The sequence below is a fragment of the Hippocampus guttulatus genome, chromosome 2, assembly GCF_054856545.1.
Source record: "Hippocampus guttulatus isolate MCC_2025c chromosome 2, RoL_Hgut_1.0, whole genome shotgun sequence".
In the NCBI taxonomy this organism is placed as follows: domain Eukaryota; kingdom Metazoa; phylum Chordata; class Actinopteri; order Syngnathiformes; family Syngnathidae; genus Hippocampus; species Hippocampus guttulatus.
In genome coordinates this window covers 25,935,224-25,957,690 of record NC_141262.1, presented here as the reverse complement: position 1 = coordinate 25,957,690, position 22,467 = coordinate 25,935,224, and positions in this window count along the sequence as shown.

The following is a 22,467-nucleotide window of genomic DNA, read 5'->3' as shown; positions in this document are numbered from 1 at the left end:
ACATGGTGAAGTAGCTGTTATGCTGCTTGCATGGAAATGGAATAAGCTGCCAGGAGGAGTAAAATCATCAATCATCGTGTAAATCCAGATGAAAAACTCTTTCTCCACACGAATCATTTTGGGTCTTTCAAAGTATTTTAAAAATCCTGTTCTCCAAATTCATGTTCTTGCACTATACGTTCCATTAGTAATTTTAGTTAGCCACTCTTAGTTCTTGACTTTGGGTGTTAAATGCCATTAATTGTTTGGTTTGTAAAAAATGTTTTGCTTTTAATAACGTAAAGCAGATTGCGTTACCTGGTGTACGGAATGCACGATATAAATATAGCTGCCTTGCCTTGCCTTGCTGCTCCTCAAACATTCGTGCAATGTGGTTAACGTTGGCAAGCAGATCGCTCTTATTTATGCTTGCAAAATCCTCTCGCAACATCCGAGCACATTTTGTTTCTTCACTCGGGATTTGGCACAAAAAGAAAAAAACAAACCGCTGGTGCATTAATGCATCTTTCCTCCCCCAGTGTTTACATTCACACGTCCGATAACACTCCTAGCAAAGCCAAAACCCAGGAGACCCCGCAATGGATTGAAAGCTCGGCGTTGCTGGCTGTCAGATCAGTGGAATCGGAGTTAAGGAGAAGCAACCCTGTCCACGATAAAATAGACTGCATTTGTTTCGAGGGCGGCTTGAAACTCCACCGCGTCTCTGTCTCCTTTGTTGGCAAGACGGAAGCTCGTCAAAGTTATTTTGTGGCTATTTTCCCAGCTGCGAGGAGCTCCTTTCATCGCTGTCCAATTAAGCACTTTTGTTTGAGCTCCTGCTGTGACCTTTGCCGCTAATTGATTTGTCGAGGAAGGAGCGTAACGCTCCACCGTACGCACCTCTTCTCTCTCTCATTGCCTGGAAACTTGACGCAGCGTTATTTCAATTGTGAGTCATTGTAGTGGTGTCAAATGCACGTGCCGCTTTCTCGGCATATTAAAGCGTCAGGTTGCCAAGTAGAAGCCGGACAGTAATGGTCTGACACTGTACCTCCAAGTCAAAGCTCTCTGCTCAGTTTTCTGTCGCTGCCAACACGTCGACTGGCAGTCGGCCGCGTAAAACTCCTCCAAACCGTCAGGCGTTTGAAATCATTCATTAACCCTTTCATGCACCAATAATGATAACATGGCAGCGCGGGCACCCGCAGCGGCTCCTCTTGGTGTCTTGTTGTCTGGTTGAGAGGGAAGAAATTTCATCTGGGCTGTATGTTGCACATCCAGCGCATTTGACAATAAAGTTGTACTTGACTTGACTGGAACCTGATAACATTATCAGCTGTCCACTGTAGTAACCGCTGCCCCTGAACGGTTAAAAAAACGACAACAAATAAACTAATCAGAAGCTCTGCTGGGTCAAAATTAGTCAGCTACGTCATCCAAAGACCGAATTTGAAGCCCACGTGACAAAACTTCCGGTGTGCCTCGAGGCGCAAGCTGGTGTCCAAATTCACGCCGCCTTTGAATCTAGTCTACAAATCTGGCCTTCGTTTCCGTGGAGACGGGGCCCTGAGCGGAGGTTGCTTCGGACGACACTTTAGTCGCTTCAATTGCTCCTGTCTTCCTCCACGGCACTCTACGCCGCTCTTCGTCAACACTTCAACATCTCTTCGGCCGGTCGAGCACGTCGCCGCCATCTTACAGCTAACATACGATCGTCAAGTGAGGGTCGCTAGGCGATTCACCGAGACGACATGAGGAGGGGCCGCCAAAGGACCCAGTTGGCCGGGCAAACCGGTTTCAAGGTTTTTCAACCAAAGCTTTTTGCGAACAGTGCGCGTCACAATTCTTTCATGCACCTTCATTGCGCTTGCTGAGGTTCTTCTCATGAAACCTGCAGCCACTCAAGTGTCAAGCATCATAGCTAATTGCGATCTTCTTGAAAAGTCATTCGGCTTCAGCAAAACGTTCCGGTGGCCGTTGCGCCACATGCAGGAGTAACGTATGTACTGTATGGAGGATTGTGCTCTGATCCGCACTCGCTCCCCCGCTGATCCCAACTCATTCAGATGTCGTCCTCTTTGTAGTCTTCTGAGCTTCGCGCGTACGTCTCTTTTGCTTCGACGTAGCCTCTGTAGTGCGCGCCTTCAAATCTCATCTTCATAAAAGCTGAAAACGCCATACGTATCGTATGTGAGCGTCGCCATGCAGAATTCTCATCGAAACACTGAATAAGAGAGTGGCGCATTCCCGTGGCTCATAACGCTGCTCTTTACATGTGCTTGAATTTTGCGCTGCTTGAACCCCCGGCATGGCATCAGCCGCGAGTACACCTTTCGTGCGCTGGTACCATGTGTTGTGTCCCATTGAAGTGCTTCTAATTGAACTCATTCAGTGCCTAGGCCTTTTTTTTCTTTTTTAAGAGTCCCGGCATTTAATCCCAGGTACATCTTTATTGTACTTTTTTTTCCATGTGATCTGCAAATGGCTGGCACTTAATAATACAACTTTCAGGGGCTCCACAAGTGGGTCATGGCTGTCAGAAGGCACCTCCAGGACGCATCATAGCATCGCAGCCTCCTTGGATCGTTTTTCGAGCAAAAGTCAGGCTGACAGGGCTAATTGTGAAGGAGTGGCAGATGGTGCAGCTTCTTTTTTCTTTTCCTCCCCCTCTCGCACACTCTTGAGTTGCTGATAAAGTGAATGAAAAAGTGAGGCGCTTTAGTGGACGGCCAGTGTGGGATTTTTTTTTTTCTGGCTCAACATGCGTTGGTTCTGGAAAGTAGGTGGAACATCGTGGGACTGAAATTCTTTTGGAAGCGCCACGTTTGGCTTCCCATCTGAAGCATGCCGCAAATGGCAAAGGCACAATGAGAGAAACGAGCGGCTAGGAATAAGCTGCACGCCGTTTATTCCAGCAAAAATTGGAAGCTAATGAGCTCCCGCAGGATGGGAGACACGTTGGCACACCGGCAGATGAGTCTCCAGTGGCTCTCTTGTTAGCCTTAGCTTAGCTCGCCAAATACTCGGGCAGGCTATCGATGCTCTCAAATATAAACCCGCGGTCCGATATTGCCGCCACCTGTCACGCTTCTATTTCCGATCCAAATTTTCGGTCAAAATGAATTCCAAGATTTGTTTTCATAAGCTGGTTGATAGCTTCTGAAAACATGTGCATAAATGCAGAAAAATGTAGCATTCAATCACGGAGGCCAAGATGATTAAAACGAATCAATCAATAAATACAAGTAAAATTGGGAAAAAAACATTTTCGTGAATACAATAAGTACGAAAATACTTTTAAGAAACAAAAAGGAACTGAAACAACATCTTATGTTTATAAAAGTAACCAAAACATGACTCTAAATATCGCAAAAATGTCCCACGATTTTGTGCTAGTCAATTAATACCACACAGGAGCTTCCAGAGTTGATTTTAAATCCAAATAAATACATTGTCCATGCAGAAGAAGGGCCAAACAGAGAGTTGTTCTTTACTATTTTATCCAATACTTAGTGAACTTTTTTAAACCTTGCCCTTGACCAACATTCTATATATTGAAAACAAAAACTAATACTAAAACTAATAAAAACAAAATGAAAATGAAGCATTTTTGAAAATCTAAAAACTTGCTCTCAAAACTAATTACAACTAACCTGACTTAAAGACAAAATAAAATCAAAACTGACGAAAATGAAAACTCCAAAACCATGATACACTTAGCGGCGACAGAGCGCCAAACTCTTTTTCATCATTTCAGTTTTCATGATAATTTTGGAGGAGCGTGGGGGCATGGCTAAAACTGTACCGAGTGACGCATTCCCCCCTCTCTGCCCCCCCACCCTACTCTACAAGAACTTGAGTGCCATCAGCGGTTATCTGGCCCAAGTGGAACGCACAGTTAGCTAGCTTGCTAGCTATACCTTCACCCTCAAAATGTGTCAACATAATGCGCATTTAAATTCTACACTTTCGTTACATTGCGCTCAAATAGCCAAACTATGTGCTCGCGTTGCGAGAGTACACGAGTGTATGTCTGGACTTTTATTTATCCTGAAGCACCAAGAAACAAATATTAACACACTGAACCTGCCGAGGTTTATGATATTAGCGAGCGTCTTGCTGACTTACCCTTGTGTGTGTGTGTGTGTGCGTGTGCGTGTGTGTGTGTGTGCGTGCGTGCGTGCGTGCGTGCGTGCGTGCGTGTGTGTGTGTGTGTGTGTTTGCGTGCGTGTGTGTGTGTGAAAGAACACCCATTTCTATCATCATGATCGGCTCATTCACATGTAGGACGTATGTTTTGGTCGAAGTGTGTTCATCCTCCTCGTGGCTGCCATGATTCTCTGGCGGCAATTGTTTTGCCCCACAGCCATTTGGATCGAATTGATAAGAAGGCCATGAGACGGTGCGCTGGCCCGTTGCTATGACGATGTCGCAAGGCTCCTCAGGTCGGCTGGGGTATGTTGAAATAACGCTTGTGTGACATGACTTTACCACTCGCCCTTGGTGACTGTGACGCCAGTGGCTCTGGCATGTAAAAATTGGCAACGTGGCAATGGCGCCCTCGAGCAACGCATTGAATCTCTGAGAAAAAGCAACGTCCAGTGATTTTCGATGCTATGAAAATGAATCAAGCGTTTAACATGTCCACGCAATGCTTGACACACCCTCTCGTGTATTGCCCTCGAGAACCATCCTGAGCGTCCCCTTGACAAAATGGGCCAACCTTAAAACGTGTTGCAGTAATGCGTGACATCGAAAGCCAATATTGTGGCCCTGTGAGGAGAAATTTGAAATTTGATTCATTAAAGGGGAAGTCAGGTCAAAACATGTCTTTACAATACTTCAATGTGCCCCTGGCCCCCAATTTGCATACGGTGTTTAGTCTTCTGGGAGCGCATGGAAAATGTTGTTTTTTCTTGACTTCCACCTTAAAGAGGCAGTCTCGTTGCTATCGTAGTTTAATTTACATGGGCCAGTACTACGGATTCTGAAGGCCTGGGGCAGATGATGTTTACATGGCAACACAAAGAGGCCAGAATGTGTTGCCCCCCCCCCCCCCAATACAATTTCATGGAAGAAATGACAAATTGCCATTCTCGAAAGCTGAGAATAAATGTGCTCTTCTTTATTTTTTCAATTTGAACATGCATGTGCCGAAAACACGGCATTAGAAATGAGTTAAAATTAGAAAGGGATCCAGCTCAGGTTTGCAGACGCACGGTCGTCATTATCCATGTGGCTGCAAAAAAAAAAAAATTGGCTCCTCCTTGAAACTCGCCCATGATTACGTTCAATGAAGAGTAGTGGGCTTCTAAAAATAGCTCCACAAAGAAATCATTGGCCGTGTTTTACCCGACAGGATACAGTATGTATGTTCGCAAGCGTGTGCGTACACTGTGAGCTTTCTGTCTCTCTGGGACACGTTGGATGGTGTTTTATTATTGGGTGACTGTCCTCAATTATTTTTACGGCATTTGTGTTGGGAACATGAGCGCCACGGTGGAGGAATGCGGGATCAATTTAGGCACCCTTGTGTTGTCAGAGGGATGCAGAGGAGGCATGTGTGGCAGATCGCAATTGTGCTGAAGGTGAAAAGGAGAGTTATGTTTTTTTTTATTTTTATGGATGGTAGAGGCCAAAAATGACAAAGGCAGGGTAGTCACTAGCTTTGGTTTCTCATCATGCAAAGAAAGCTGCACCTGAAACAGACGGCAGCCGTGGTTGTTAAAGCATACAAAACAACAACAACAACAACGACACAATACAACAAAATAGCACTATTTTTGTTCTGTCTTTAATAAAGAAACCTAATAAAAAGAGAGAAAATAATGGTAATTACGGTATATGCTCTACCCCTCTAGTTGCCGCCATTTCACGGGTCACTTTTCGTAGTTTCACTCGATTGTCACTTTTAGAATACATATCCAATTTTATATCTAGGATTCTTTACTGTTGGATTTTGCGGTGATAATTTTCCTTTTATACAACTAATGACGTAATGACCAACAGGTGTGCCGCTGCAGGTGGAGCCCTACAATGCCACCTGTTGGTCACAAACAGAACCGTGACAACAGCCAACTCTTCCTTAGCCGACTCCCACGTCACTCACCAGAGCAAGCCCCGCCTGCTCAAACCGCACACATCCATCGTCACAGATACTGCGGTGTAGCATGTGAGGATTACCGCCCCCAACTGATGATGGAGGCTACAAGGAGGGCAACTATTTGAGCTGCGTTTGAAAAAAAAAAGCCTAAATATAACCTTTTGTCCGCGATCGTCCACATGGGCATCCTGTTAAAATGGTTTGTGATGATGGAAAAGGCGTGCATGATGGAGAGACGACGTCGTCAATAGGCTCTCATTATGGCGCCGTTCTTATCTATTTTTCTCCATCCGAGCGCGTTCTGAATGGACCCGAGCTTCGGCACAATCACAGACGTTTGCTCAAATCTGTTATCAGATCTTTTCTTTCTTTTTTTTCCGTCAGAATATAATAGAGGGGGATCCGATTATCAATAATCATTTACAGTAAAGTGGCCTATTACTCCTTCTCGGATGACTTGAATTGATTTTTATTGTGGTGCTCCAGCTTTCTGTATAATTTGGATGGGGTTTATTGACCGCTTTATGTTTGGGACAGCCAAGGTCGCTTTGCCCTTGTAAAATACGGACTGCCTCAAGTTGAGCTGAAAAAAACCTCATGTTTTTTTTTGCCAGGTCTTTTTCCCCTGTCGTCTGCATATTTTCTCCATCTACTGTGTCCTTGTCACACAGATTATTATTATTATTATTTTTTAAATCTCTTAATTTTTATCTCTCACTGCACCCTCCCTCACTGTCTGTCAAGTCACGTGGCTGAAAACAGCGTCGCAGCAGCAGGGCCAGGAAGGTGCGCTATCTGCGTGGTGCCCTGCAAGCCCCCCGAGGCAGGCTGGGGCCGCGCTGTCCTGTCTAAATCTGCTTATCGATCCTGTTCTCATCTGAGCAGGGATCAGATGATGCCAGCACTTGTCCACTTGGACCGAGAGAGTGATGATGATCTTGGCCTTTTCCCACAATTGTGCACAGGCACTCGGCATGACCTTTCGGCACCAACACATGCTGCCAAAAGGGGCGTGTTTGTCGCAGTCTCGTGCTACCGGTTTCCTGCGTGACACTATCCATTTTTTAATGGAAGTATCTAGTACTCAATTGTAGGGTTAGAGTATAGCATTTAAGCTGCTTGTTAGTGCCCCGTTGTCAGCCCCGAGTGCAGGCATGTCGCGAAGAGAAGGCAGAAGAGCGAGGGAAATAGTTTTTTTTCCAGCTTTTTAAAACGCAGGTTTGTGCTGGTGTGACCACTTTAGAGTGCCCTGTTGTTGCGGTGTGGAAAGCCCCACAGCAAGGATGTAAGCGGGTTTTTTCATAGTCATGCGTAGGCATAAGAAAGATGCGAGATGAGGTAGCATTCAATTTTCCAGGTGTTTGGTCTTTTTGAGTATTTGAGTGCTCACTTCAACGTTTGCACTGTGCAATAACTCCGCAACCTGCAATACTTGAATCATACAATCCCTGCGTCTTGCACATTGTATACAATTTGTTTCTTTTTGCTCTAACTGGACTGTTACTACTGCCAAACTGAAATACTGTCCTTTTTGTTTTTTTGTTTTTTTACTTGTCATTTGCTATACTACTCATTTTGAATCAGACAAATTTGGCAGGGTTGCTAACAACACTCTTCTGTGTGCTGTGTCAGATTTGCCAGACTTTCAATGAACAGGATCTTTAAGTAGGGCCTAATTACTTCCCAACACAGGTAGAAGTTAGAACGTAAGTGTTTCATGCACACAATTCCTTTGTTGGAGATGGAGACGTAGCTGTGGGCTAACTGTGGCTTGGTTGGTCACGAGGATTTCATGGCGGGCTCAATGCATGTTGAATGATGTTGGTAGACGGTTATAGGCGGTCTGTTTCTGCTCATGGTAAAGCAGACCATGAAAAGAGATTTGTTGTCGTGCAAAGGCGGCCTCCTGTGATGATTTATTCAGGCTCATGTGAGTGGAATCGTCACCTTGCTATTATTTGTACATTCCGGACAGGATATGACAATAGCGCTCATAGAATGTTCTTTCTTTGTTTTAGACAAACGTCGCGCTCACAAATTGCACATTCCTCATGCTGAATTTCAATGTGGCAGTAATTTGCATTTTGAAAGCAGAATATCAGCCTTCAGTGAGTGCCGCTCTTCAAATGTTGCCGTCCGAGTCCCTGAATCTCTGCCCTGCTTGTCTTTATCTCCGCCTTTGTCCTGGAGGATTTGATGTCTTGCACTTTTGCTCTCTCTGGTGTGACCGCTCGCTCCGTTGAAGTTGACTTTTTTTTTGTGTTTGCCAGCGAAAAGGCCGCCGGAGATAAAGCACAATGTCAAAGCATGCCTCCGCTCTCTCCACTGAGTGGGAAAATTGACTGGGATTGTCTGTGGCAGTCCTCTCTGGCTCTGGCTCGTGATGCTTAAAGTGCTGCGCTAATTAGTTTTTCCTCCATCACGCGTGCACCTTCACTCTGCCTTTGTGCTGCCTTGCTTTTTTGCCGTACACTGTGTCTTACGTAACGGAAAGTGTGCTTGCACCTACTTGTGCAGCTTTGCGTGTCACGCAAGCGACATCTCTCAGTTGACTTGCCCCAGCAGCATTGAAACCGGAGGAAGAGGTTAATATAGGAACGGCAGTTAAAAATTCATATTCATGTCTTGATCGCGTGTAAAACTGGGATTCCCCCTCAAGAACTATTTCAATAAGAAAATACAAGCTGAAGTGGGACAAAAAGTAGATACAGTCTGTTTAATACAACCACATAAGTCCGCAAGCTTAACGCAAGCACATACTGGGAAATAGTACCACAGACTGGCCAACAAATAGCATTTAAGAGGTGGTGCTACACCGCTGAAAGCAACAGATTTTTTTTTTTACATTAAAGGTGCAGCAACATATGTAGACAAATAATATTACACCACTTATAAGCATATTGTATTGGTCTACAAAAAAATAACCAATGTTATTGCCATCTCTTGTTTTGCACATCAGAAGGAGCCACACCAAGTGAATAATGATGCATAAACCATTTGAAATTCATTTTTATTATTTTTTGACTCTTTTTGTAAAGCACAATATGATAGAGTGTTGTTTTCCTTATTAGAAAACACATAACAATAACACTGTTCACCAGTCAATTTTAATCAGTTGGCTTTGTGTCCCTAAAAATCTTTTTGATGCAGATTTTTAAAATGTCTTTATTTTCTTGTAGCACATCGGGTTTTTCAGATATTATACATTTTTTGTTTTTAAGGTTGACCCATAAAAGCTTGCACAATACAGATTTTACAGCTATAACATTTAAAAATCCACCTGTTGCTGAATCTAACCCTTAATTCATAAAGATGACTAAATATATTACTACATGACTGTTTACTTGCATTTCTGATTTTAAAAAATGTAGTTGTGGACAGGTGTAACTTTTGTTCTTTTTTTTAGAGGAGGCTGGAACCGATTGATGGCATTTCCATTCGTTTGAATGAGAAAAGATGATTTGACATTTCTTTTAGTAACACGCTGCTAAACAAAGGCCGGATTTGAAAAACATCTGAAGTATGCCAAAGCTCACGGGTACACTGAAAGCTGGTTCGACGGCATATCTGGCTTCTTGACTGTGTTACACAGCAGAAAACACACACAAACCACTGAGTGTTTTGGTGGAGGCCTATAAAATCAAAAAAATGTAAAAATGAGATGAAAGCGGAGCGCTTCAATGGGAGCAGGGAGTGCAGATGTGTGTGTGTGTCGTTATTAAATCTGTCACAACATGTTTATGAACAAATGAACACACGCCTCTATCTCTCTGGAAGCCACCATCCGTCTTTTCATCCGCCTCCTCCAACTCGAACCGGCTCGGGCTAGTTGCGCGTGTCTGTTAGGAAGACGCACGCTGCCGCTAACAAGGGCGCCGCGGCAAGCGGCCGTTCGGGGAGGACAGGATGAGCCCCTGGCGGCGTGGTTGTGTGTCTGTTGGAGTGGGTCAGGTGTGCGTGCGTGCGTGCGTGCGTGCGTGCGTGCGTGCGTGCGTGCGTGCGTGCGTGCGTGCGTGCGTGCGTGCGTGCGTGCGTGCGTGCGTGCGTGTGTGTGTGTGTGTGTGTGTGTGATTTCGGATGTTATTGGTCATGTCGGCTGCTGGCCGCAGATGAGGTCATTAGGCCCTTTAGCAAGGCAGATCTCATCCCTCCTGTCCACTCGGGTTAACAAATCTCCCGCTGTGGTCAGTTTTGTGTCGGAGCATGTGACTTTGTGCGCCTCTCCGAGTGTGTGTGCACTTCAGTAATTGTGCGTCCGGGGAATCCCTCTCTCCTCTGTATGATTTGTCTGAATTTATACAGCGAGGCCCATGTCTGCTTGCGTTTTCGTGACGCGGCCTGGGGATTGCGTCTCGGCGTGGTTCGCTGTGGTTAACAACACGGAGAGAACGCTTGCATTGCTTGCGAGCGCCATTAAACACTCAGCAGACATCTCCGGAGAAGACCTATTAGCATGGATTATTTATGGCGAGCTGCCGCTTTTGCATTTTTAGGCGTTTGCGTTTTCACCGGCGTGTTGATTTAGATTTTAAAGCCTACTCAAGCTTGATAACCACGCTTGCACAGCATTTGTCTTCGCCGCAGGGTCGTAAACAGCCCTACTCACACCAGCGGCGATCTAAAAAGAAATGTTTTCTTGTAAAAGCATGTTTGCAGGCTGTCCGGAGCAAATCACAGCTGCAGGTGGTGCTTTGGCATTTATTCCAGTTCAGCCTATCCCAAAAAAAACCTGAAGAGAATAATTCCCTGCTCACCTGTCAATCAAACAGCACTTCTGCAATCTTGAAAATGGATGCTACTTAGTCCAGCATCTTTCTTTACCCACATATAAACTACAAATTTGAGCTGTGAAAATGTGGTGGTCATCACAGGCCTTCTCACGCCGTGACAATGAGGCGCTCTAATGCATCCACGCCAGTCCACAGCCTCAGTCCACGCACTTGCTGTCAAGTCCAATTTTTTTTGACCTTCTCGTTTGCCTCTGATTGCCTAACAGACACACACTCAAAGCCCACAATGAGGCGCTCTAGATATATAGCGAGCGCGGAAACGATGAATGACGATATGCAGGAGCAGTTGTGCGACAACTGCGATTGTTTCGTTCAAGTAGAAATGTACCCAGTGGACAATTGGAGTACACAGAGGTGAGTGCAGTGCCAGCGCATCTCCACTCGCATTTGTTGCTCCTCTGTGAGCCGTTCAACTTTTTGCTTTATTGTGCGCCCAGTCACTAAAACCACAGCGGGAAGAATTATTACGGATTTGCACCTCGCCTCCATCCCTATGCATGAGACTAAAAAACGATCGATTGTGTTTGTTCCAGTCTTGCAGGAACAAAATACAGATTAATGACCTCTTCTGCTGTTGCGCGGCGACGCAAAAATAATTATCTAAGTGATGTGTCATGATGATCTGTGTCAAGCCCAACTTCACTTTTAAGATGGATAAAGTGCAGACAAGCGCTGCGGACAATTTTGATCGCAGTGTCACAGTGTTCTCTGTAAGCAAAAACATTGTCTCTGCGGCACCGGTGGTGATGACAAAGGATTACCGTAATTATGCAGACTTCGGGCAAAAAAGCGAATTTGATGGAATCCAACAACGGCATTCTGAAGAGTGAGTCTCCATGATCAGCGTCGGGCCCTGCCTTTGTGTTGGTTCTTCCCAAGCAGCAGCAGCGGGTACGAGATGCTGATTCACTTCTGCGGGATTCAAACCCAAGCAGCTCATTGATTTTTAAAGTGCAGGGTTTTTTTTTCCCCCACCGACTCCCATGATGATTTACATTATCTCCTCAATTAGCAAATGAGAGTAAAAACTCGACGTCACCACATGCCTCTTCTCTGAGTTTGCACTTTTGCAACATTGGGTCAGTGTCAGCCGTGCTCTGCTTGATTGTGTTGCCTGATCACTTTCGATTTGCAGTTTTGCATTTTACCGTCGATTGTGCAGAGTGCGTTTTGCTTTCAATGAGATGCTCGTACATCACTGTCCCACTGGCGGGCGTTTTATCTCCCGGGACTAAACAGGGTGTTTTGTTTGTTAAAAGGTATCCCCAACAGAAAGCAATGAGGCAACGTGAGGTCTCACAAAACATCGTTCAGGTTGGTTAGATTCCTGCTTTCATAAAGTGTAAAGGGAGCCCGTGAAGGGAGGGCAGAAATGGATTTATGAGTTCCCACCTACGAGCTCCAGTTAGGTGGCAAGCACCAGCATTCTGGACCATCGGAAGACGCTTGAGGGTGTTATGTTTCCGAGACAATACGGATACAGGTGGATCCCACAAACGTAGATAAGGATATGATCTTTGCACAAAAAGGTTTATTTACGAAAAACCACAAGATCCTCAAAGTACAACAAATGATGCTGGTTTCAATAACCAGGAAAAACGAGACGAACCAAAAACGCTTGCAAAAGGCAAAAATGTGAAGGGAAATTGTATGGCATTAAAGACGTGAAAACCCAGAGCATGTATAATACAAACTTACTATGAGCTAATGCAAAAAAAACGTGGCGAGACAAATACGTGGCAAGAACAAGGGACGTCTAGAAAACTTGAACACTTGCAGACAGTCAGACAGCAGGGCGAATAATCCGACAGCGAGTTGTCGACACGGCAGAGTATATATAGGCAGCTGGTTAATGAGGAATGATTCGCGTCAGGTGGAGCTCATGAGGGAACGTCGACACTCCCACCGGAGACTGAAAAAACAAAACAAACCAGATGGGATCATGACAGAGGAAGGACTGGCTGACTCCAAAATAAAGTGCATCACAGTAATCCAGCCGCGATGTAAAGGCATGGATGACTGTTTGTAAGTGCTGTTATGAAAGGAAAATAAAAAACCACTGGGGCCCCAAAATTGAACCATGTGGAACACCATATGAGAATAGCGCAGAGTGGGGCTTTCATACAAACAGAGCATACAACCATACTTATCGGAATACATTCTCTCGTCTCTACCTCTTCTTGTTGCTCTGAATTGCGTTGCTCTGAACTGCTCACATTACGTTTCTTCCAGACAACTTCCATCTCTGACTTCATGCTTGTGAAAAGTAGGGAAGTTGGAAGCAAAGTTGGAACGAGGCACTCTCTGCCAGGAGGAGAGTAGCACAGGCCTCTAATGAGCGACTGGGCGCAGACAGCCATCCAAGCGCTGTCTCCTCTGGCATCCGATTCGACGTCTTCACTCTTGCCGCTGCCTTCCGCGGTCCCTCATTATGCTCAGGTATTTATAGGAGCGGGGAGGCCATCGCATGTCATCCACACGCCTTATTAGAGCTCTAAAAGGCGGCCGAGCGGAATTCAACCAGAAAGTGAGCGTGGAGATGAATTTTGGGTAAGGATTAAAAGCTGCATCCTAAAATTCAGGAATGAAAGATCACAAGGAAAACAAAGGCCTCACGGATAGAGGAATGCATGTTTGCTTGCCTCTCTTGCCAGAAGGATGCCATCGCTCATGTTTGTGTCTTCCAGGACACCGCCAACTCGATATGTGAACTGTCAAAGAGAATTAAACGTTGGAACAGCTGGCAGCTAGTCCGCGGTGTAGACTGCTGTGGTAATTTGGACAATTTTTATTTTTCTTCAATATTGAGGTGGCGGCTTAATCATTCATAATTTTTTCAAGGTCCTATTCCCATGTATTTCTGAGCAAACACTAGCACTATAAAAATAATAGTAATAAATTTATACAATATCAAATGCGACCTTTCCTATTTCATCTGCGATCTAACCAGTGTTGCCACGGTTACCTTGAAAAAAGTAACTTTACCAATTACATGATTCTAAAAGTAACAAAGTTACTTGAATAGTTACAGTACCTTCAGCAGATACCAACAACCTTGCTTAACATAAAAAAACAAAAACACTCGGTCTTGCCACTTGTTTGGAAGTGGATTGTTAACAGTGACATTTAAGAGTAAAGTTTGTTTGATTTCATTGTAATTTTTTCAACGACATGAATCCAACATGGCTGTATTTCCAGCTTGAAAATGCAAATCGTGACGTCACTCCCTGAGGCGGAAATGCGAAGTTGAAGACCCCCCACAATGCCTCACTATGTTCAAGTTTTAAACACCACATTTTCCTTTACGTGTTCCACGATGCAATTATTTGTTGAGTGTTGTGAAGTCAATCAATTGCCCTCCTGTATTTTAGAGATCGCCGTGGCTGAGAAGTATGTGCTGTTTATTTCAGTCTTGTTAGATCTTTCTCACTGCCGCAAACTGGAGCCAACGTCACCGGATCTAACGCGGAGGATGAGCCGCGATACAGTGTGTGTGTGTGTGGGGGGGGGGGGGGCTCTGGAAGTAAATCCCCTTTAAAATCCTTCGGACTCGTGATTAGGAAAAAATCAATTTAGCTCCTTGCAACCATTCAGCTGCTGCTTCTTGATAACGATATTATTTTGCGTGTGTGTGCGCGCGCATAAACCAGCCTCACGTTGACGACTTGGATGGCAGGACATTTCCAATTACGCTTCAGTCATGATTGATTCAATCGGCCCGTTAGCCCGTGACGCATCATTTAAATTCAGCCTTTAAGTCCTCCTCCCCGACTCTCTCGTTTTCATCCTTTATCTGCCTCTCCAAACCCCAGAGAGTAGCAGCTGCCCCTTATTAATTTGCCAAAACTAAATTCAAAGTTATCATTATCTCAAATGGCACAGGCCTAAATATTAATACGTCATCAAGAGGCCTGGCCAAATTTGGATCCAAATGTATGCGGCTGTTGATGTCTCGGGAGGAATACGCGGTGGGCTCTTAAAAGGGTGAGGGGGAATAATTTATCGCAGAATAGGAGAGGGTACGAGTAGAGAATGAGACGGATGCTGGGAAATCGTCATGTGCAATTCAAACATGAGTGACGGAAAAACATCTGCTCAGGAACTCGACCTATAGGAGTGCTGTGCCAAGATGGCAGATGTTGACCTGAGAGCATATTAACCCCCAACAGGACAAGCTGCTTGCCTTGCTATTTAATAAACACAGGTGTGGCAGGAAAAGGTTGAAAATCACATTTGCATGAGAAAAAAACCCAAAACCCTCATACATTAACGAAAATTGAATGGCAGCCTCTTGGCTTCCTGCTGTTCAGCCAAACATCACCTTCCCGTAGCTCCTGAAAGGCGAGTGAATTAGCAACTGGTCCTCCATCATCGTCCTCCTCGCGCGAATGTTTGCACCAACACCAATTAACCAAGCAACAGTCGCTCGCTAGGGTAAATTGGCGACGGGCGAGTGGGAGGGCTGCGTTCGACGAGGTAGCTGCGAGTCAGGAAGGAGCCCTGACATGAATGGGGCTGTGGGAAAGAAGGACAAATGACTGCGCTACTCTTGATTGAACAATGGAGAACAGAGAAGATGGGTGGGAGATGGTGAAAAGGAGGGGGCGGGGGCAGACGGGAGGAATTTCTTCTGCAAAAACATAAACAGTCATCCATCAAGAGTGTTCCACTGCTATTTGGTGCGGCTGATTTTTCAGCATTTTGGAGGGCGGGGGGGGGGGGGGGGGGGTTCGTATAGTACGCAGTCAGTTCTGAATTTAGATTTGCGCATGCACATTGTTGTGGCACAACATGCCAGCCGGCAATGAGGTGAACTGGAAGTCGCATCGAAAATGGATAGCCCTATGGTGATTAGGCCGTCAATGGCATTGTGCATTAGCATTAAGCTAGCAGACCTAATTAAAGGACTAAATTGCACATGAGTAACCCAAATGAGGATAAGCAGCGTAGAAAATGGATGGATGGATCTATGGTAATATAAAATCATCCCAATCAGGATTAGCGGCTACATTTGGCATTTAGCATTTTCAAGAAGCGTGTCTATTTCAAATTGCTGCTACAGACATTTCCAATTCCAATGTGACATTTAACACCTGAATTGTTTTTTTTTTTGCCACTGAAACATCGCAAAGCCATCTTTTAGTCTAATTGATTAGTTTGGCACACCACGCAGGGTTGTTCTTCACCGTGAGACTTCTTTATCTCGTTCCCCGGGCTGTCTTTCTGTCTTCCCACTCAGCGTGGTGATGCATTTTGTCTGTGGGCAGCAGGCAGCGCTGCCCTCTGAGTCCTTCCGCTCCGTATCATTCACAGCGCGTCCCGTCGGACGTCTGCCTGTGTGTGTGTGTGTGTGTATACGTGTGCATGTGTGTTTGTGTGGCAGTGGGAGCGTGTGTGACAGTAGACGGTCCACATGACTTATTATTGACGTTGCTTTTCCCCTGCACTTCTCAATGCAGGCAGGTTGTGTTTTGCAAAGTATTTAGTGCTGCAATGCCCAAGAGCCTCACACAATATGGAGAAAAGTGATCTTCTATTTTCACTCTCTATATTCGAAAGATGCCAGTGGTGAGAAGAAGATTCCAGTGCGTGATTTAAAAGGAATGAAAGAACAACTTTGATCGGCCAATTTGAAGGCGACCGTGGCCACTCCCACAGAAGCGCAGCCCTCCCTTTCTCCCATGATTCTGTAATTGTGAAGTTAGAGCAGTGGTATTAAGAGGTGGAATAGGCCGGTTTAAGTCTCCACTTAATTGACCAGGTGCCAAACGCACAGCGTGGATGATAGGTGGCGTGACCACGTGTCCCAATAATTTTATCTGGTTTACATCCTTTGAGGCAAAATGCAATAAACAGTCATCTACAATCCTTAAAAAAAATATTCATGAAGGCAGGCCTTTAACTTTAATTAGGCATTACTCTATTCAGTGTGTGTGTGTGTGTGTGTGTTCTCGGCCTTCTCTCCCGCTGCCAACAGCTCAAAAGGAATGCGCAATGAACAAGGTGGGTTTTCCAAGTGACAAGCTGTCTCATTTATTCCGGCTTCCTGTGCACGCATGCTGCCGCCATCACCGCTGCCGACGGTGAATGTGCACAGGCTAATGGCCCTCGACAGAATAGCACTGGCGTTCTCTCTTAACGTCTTTAAGGGACCGTAATGAGTGCGGCTTCGACAGCGCCGGTCTGATCTTTGCCACCATTCCTACGCCTGCATTAGCATTTCACCCATAATCAACACATTCACATGCAGATAGATAAGAAGAGAGAGAAAATTGGGCTAATTTAGCTCATCTGGCTCCATTGTGTGGTGTCGGTCAGGCGCAGTCATTTCGAAAATCAAGAAGGGAAAAAAAAAAAAGGGACGACACAAGGGAGTGGTGTCAAGGGTTTCTCGCTGATTGGAACTGCTACTAATTGTTCCCAAAGGTGGCACTCTGGCTTGAGCTCAGTTTCAGCCGTGTGAAAACGTCCCTGTGGAACCAAGAAGAAAGGTGCTGTGTCAGTGCTGTGTCAGTTCTTTTGCTCAACTTGCCTTTATTGTAAATGGAGATGCAAAAAAGACATTTGCACAGTGAACCAATTATTGTAGGATAAAAAGAAAACATCTCTAAAAGTGTTGCGTTGAATGCCGCCTTGCACAGGAAATGGCACTTGTTGGGGAAAATGACTAGCATCGCCGGAGGGAAAAGTGCCAACCCTGTCAATCAGAACGCGACTCACTTTTTATTTCCCGGCATGTGCATCTGACAGGTAAACATTTGACAGGACCGCTGAGAGGAACTGAAAATGAGAGTCACGTGACTGAGCTACATGAAAACCACAAACTGCGAAAGTGATGGACACATGGAAATGCAACAACTCCCTTGGGGGGGGGAGGCGTAACACAAAGGTGACACTTTAGCAATTACTCGTTGGATGGATGGATATGAATCGCCGCAAGCTGCAATCACAAAACGAGCTATTCCAAATGATGTTGGGGATGAGAAAGGAAAGGAGGTGAAAATACGAAGGGAAAACTTATGTGGTGGCGAAGAGTCCTTCTCGAGTCGTTGCCATGGTAACCAGTGTAAAGTCGTGTAATGCGCCATAATCCACAAAATCGCGGGTCAGGTTTGCTCACATTTGCGGTAATAATCCATAATTCACAGAGAACTCTTGGTTGTGTTTGTGGCAGAATTCCCCAACAGCCACGGGGACAGGCAAACAAACGTGCTGAAGCACAGAACTCTGTGAGTGAGACTGTGATTGGCTCAAATCAAGGACAAGTTTGCTCGCATGATAGGTCTGCAAATGTCACCAATCTCAAAAGTCTTTATCATCAAAGATGTTCAAAGGTGTTGTTAACTTCTTATTGCAGGACTCGGCTTCCAGAGCCCCCGTAACAGGAAATTCTGTGAAGCAGAGAAACCATTTTAAGAAATATGTTTTGATCGTTTTACCCTTCCCACACACTCTAAACACATTTCAACTGATTAAAACACACTTTTTAAAGTATTCCTTGGGGCCCGCACTCACTCTCTCGCCCTCAGTTCTCAAAATAAGAGGCAAAGCATAATTGTTTCAAGCTGTTTAGTTGCCACTCCAAGTTGAGGTTTACCCTAAAGCTGACGCACAAAAACAAAAGAGACTTGAAAAACATTCAGTGGTACCTCTAATTACGAACGTCTCTTCATACAAAAGTTTCAAGTTACGAAACGCCTATAAGAGGAAAATATTGCCTCTTATTACGAAAGAAATTTTAAGATAGGAAAGGGAGAAATACAGTATGGGTTGCTAGTCACAACTCCGAGTTTCCTGAACGCAACATATTTATAGCTACTCTGCCATTGGCTATTACCGAGCATCTCCCTGGCATCCCATTGGCGAAGAGGGACCTCTACCGAATGTGTCGTTGTGTGCAGATAGATAGCTATGTCTATGCAGTGTCCTCGTCATTCGCCCTTCGGGCCATGAGGCGTTCCGATAGTTTTACGTAAATTTGAATCACCCAGAAAAACAATGCTGATGTTTGCCTTACACATTTTCGAAGGATTGTGAAAAGTCGACAAAAGCAAACGTCCTTGGATCATTTCTTGACAAAACGCCAAGCAAAAAACACTTCTGAGTGATTACATGAACTAAAGAGGGCAAAAAAGGATGAGGATGCAGTTAAAATCTAAATAACCATCATATTTATTCTTTATTCTTTGTTTTTTACGTTGTGCACAACTCCAATTTATTGTGCAATCGAATTGTAACATGAATTTGTTCCATATTTTGATGCATTTTTATTCTTAACACAACATTTATGTCTCAAGTTTGGGTGGCTTGGAACGGATTAGGGCATTTACACGGAAAACGCGTCTCTACTTACAAAATTTTCTCGTGAAGAAATTTCTTCCAGAACATATTAATTTCATAAGTAGCGGTACCACTGTATTTGAACACCAAAATGTTCAACCAAATCATGGTTTTTCTACGAATGAAAGTCCCTTACCTGAACGCCAACATACAATGTGAAACGTTTTTGACGGGCTAACAGAAAATAGCATGGATGCTACTGTCCTTAGGAACCTTGAACCAACTAACTCCTTACCACACACAGAATAGCAATAGATGCAAACAGGACATCCAACAATACTCAAGTGGTAATACACCAAAGTGCAAACTCAGATATAGCGGCGGAACATCGCATTGCGAATTGGCAGACGAGCAGACCGTTTTGTTTGGAATCCCTCACTTGCTAGCATCCCCACGCTGTCTGCCAGCATCCAACGAGGATTCACGTGGAGCAAATGTCATTCCTAATATAGTTTGAGCAGCCCTCTGGCTCAGCTAAACTAAGACTCTTTTCCCCCAAATGTCATTCAACAGCTAACACTGAAGAAACTGGTGTCATAGCTGAAATATTTGAAAATGATTGCTCAAACAAAAACCTGTCTGCGTGTTTGCGATGAACAATGTCGACGCAAGCAGGGAATCATGACAGAATTGTCACGTAACATGATGGCAAACTTTGCCAGCTCCTTTTCCTCTCTTTGGGGCCTGAACTGTTGGCTACTTGTAATTACTTCTTAAACTGCTCTGTTTGGATGTTTAGTTTTCTTGCAAAGCGCAGCACATCACGGCGCCTAATAGCACATAATGCCTCATTGACTTTTAGCTAATCTGCTCATACACAGTTTGGTGCCCCAGGCCAAGCAATTTGTTCATTTAGTCCAAGATTAAGCGTTGCGAGTGTTGTGAGCGGCTCGCTTTCTCTGCCGGCCTTCACGTTGCCCGTGAGAATTAGGATCGCTAGCTGTGTATTATTCTATTCGGAACCAGGTAAATGTCTCCTGGCTGAAATTAAAAATACATTTTGACAAAAAAAGAATAGAAGTGTGGAACTATCAATGTGGAGTTAAACTTTTTAACCAAGGTTCAAACATGTGGGCTAAAATGCTACAAAGGTAGCATTTTTCCTATAATGCCACAGGGTCTTGACTTGTGCATGCGTAAATTAAAAAAATATATATAAAGCTCGATTTTTTTTTTAGCATTTGTCCTACATTATTATATATTATACCAATACAGTTAGAATATTAAAAAATTGTTTATTCATAATTTTGTAGTTTTATTATGCCTGTATCACATGATTTCTGTTTAGCTTTTTTCCCCCCTAACGCCACGGGATAGTGACTTGGGCATGCACATACCCTGTGACATTATGGGGGAAAAAACCCCCACCGCAAATCATGCACTGCAAACATAATACCCCATGTAAAAACTAATAAACAATGTTTACTTTCTTAATTTTTTAATATTTTGGTATAATTTTAAATGCTAAAAATATTTTTTTTTTTGTAAAGTCTGTGATGCACAAGTCAATTCCCCGTAACATTATGGAGGGGGAAAAAATACCGTACATAAATCAGTCGGCCAAATATTAGGGGGAAAATGCTATGTTTGTAGCATTTAGCCAACAAGTACATTCAAACACAGATGCCAGTAACTGATTTTTAATCCACATTGGCAGTTCCACACTTCCGCAGAAACTCGAGTAAATCATACTGTAAAGCAGTGGTCCCCAACACCTGGGCCGCGGACCGGTACCGGTCCCGGGGTCATTTGGTGCCGGGCCACACAGAAAGAATAAATAACTTACATTCTTTCCATTTTATTGATTTTGGAACCTGAAAGATGTTTTATTTTGAAAAATTACCTGATTCTCTGTTACATCCGTCTACAGTGTGTCACTCTTGACGCCGGTCAAGCCACGCTTCTCGGTCACGTGATAAGTTACCACTAAAATGAAACCCAGGAGCTAGCAAAATTAGTAAAAAAAACAAAAACAAACGTCTTTGGAAAGTTTCTTTGGGAAGAGGGAAAGGCCCAGGCAGGAGACAGAAGAGGACCTTACGACTTTCAAGAAAAAGAAGACTACATTTACTAGACAGTATAAGGAGTCCCTACTTAAAATACAGATTCATCACAATGGGAGATTCCCACACAGCAAGCCCACTCTGCATTATATGCGGCGATGGTGAGTCGTATTTTTCATGCACTTTGTATTTGCGGTGTTATCTTATTTTGAGGGCTCGTTTCAACGTGACCATAGTCCCAGATAGGACGTTCCTCGTGTCATGATTCGTGTTTATTATTATGTTTCGAATATGCCACAGTTTTCATGCGGGTTATATCATATTATTCCTTTGTATTTATCCGTGACACCTTAAAGGTCGGTTCCTGAAAATATTATCTGACACTAAACCGGTCCGTGGGGCAAAAAAGGTTGGGGACCATTGCTTGAAAGGAAAAGGAACTTCATTTTTCACGATTATTTTTGCACTTCCAGCATCTTATCTTGCATTCACCCACAGCATACTGTATAGAGCGGGTAAGAAAATAAACTCGCGTGCGCAGCCGCCGCTCGTGCCTGTCATTAGAAATCCTAAATGATTGCTTAATCTGAGCGGCGCATTGAGATGCAAAGCTGCAACGGGAAGCGCCTTTTTGATGTGGGAGCTGCGCTGTTTGACACAAGCTTAGCCGCAACAATACAGATTTATTTCCTCGAGTCTTGCCGGAGGTCTGTCCCGCTCTCTCCCGAGCCGAGGTGCGAGCCGCGCGCACGTGTGGAATAAACGCGTGAGGGCCTTCATTGAGATGCATGATTCTTACAGACCAATAATGCTTCGGCGAGACAGCGGCGGCTCTCTCAGGTGGCCATCTGCCATCTCCCCGCGTTTTGCCCGCGCACAACTTAATTGCGTTTGTCTATAAGAGAACAGATAAGAGGTCGGCGGTGGTGGCGGCGGCAGCACTTCCGAATTGCACCGGGACTGTAGTCAGGCATCCTCTGGAGAACGGCGGCTGTGGCTCAATTAGCAAAGCGGACTGGAAAAGATTTTTCACCATTCGTCTTTCTCCGGTCCTCGAGAGCCCCGGTCCGTCAAAGAAATCTTGTTTTTGGTTGGAAACAAGATTGACCTACCGCGGCCCTGCTAAGCTTTTTTTTTTTTTTTGTATCTACAGGTACATGTCTATCAAAGAAATCTGAGGTCCTTGGTGCAACAAGATCTGTTTTTGTAGCTACTCCAAGTCAAGGCAAAACTTGCGATGACAATGGCGGAG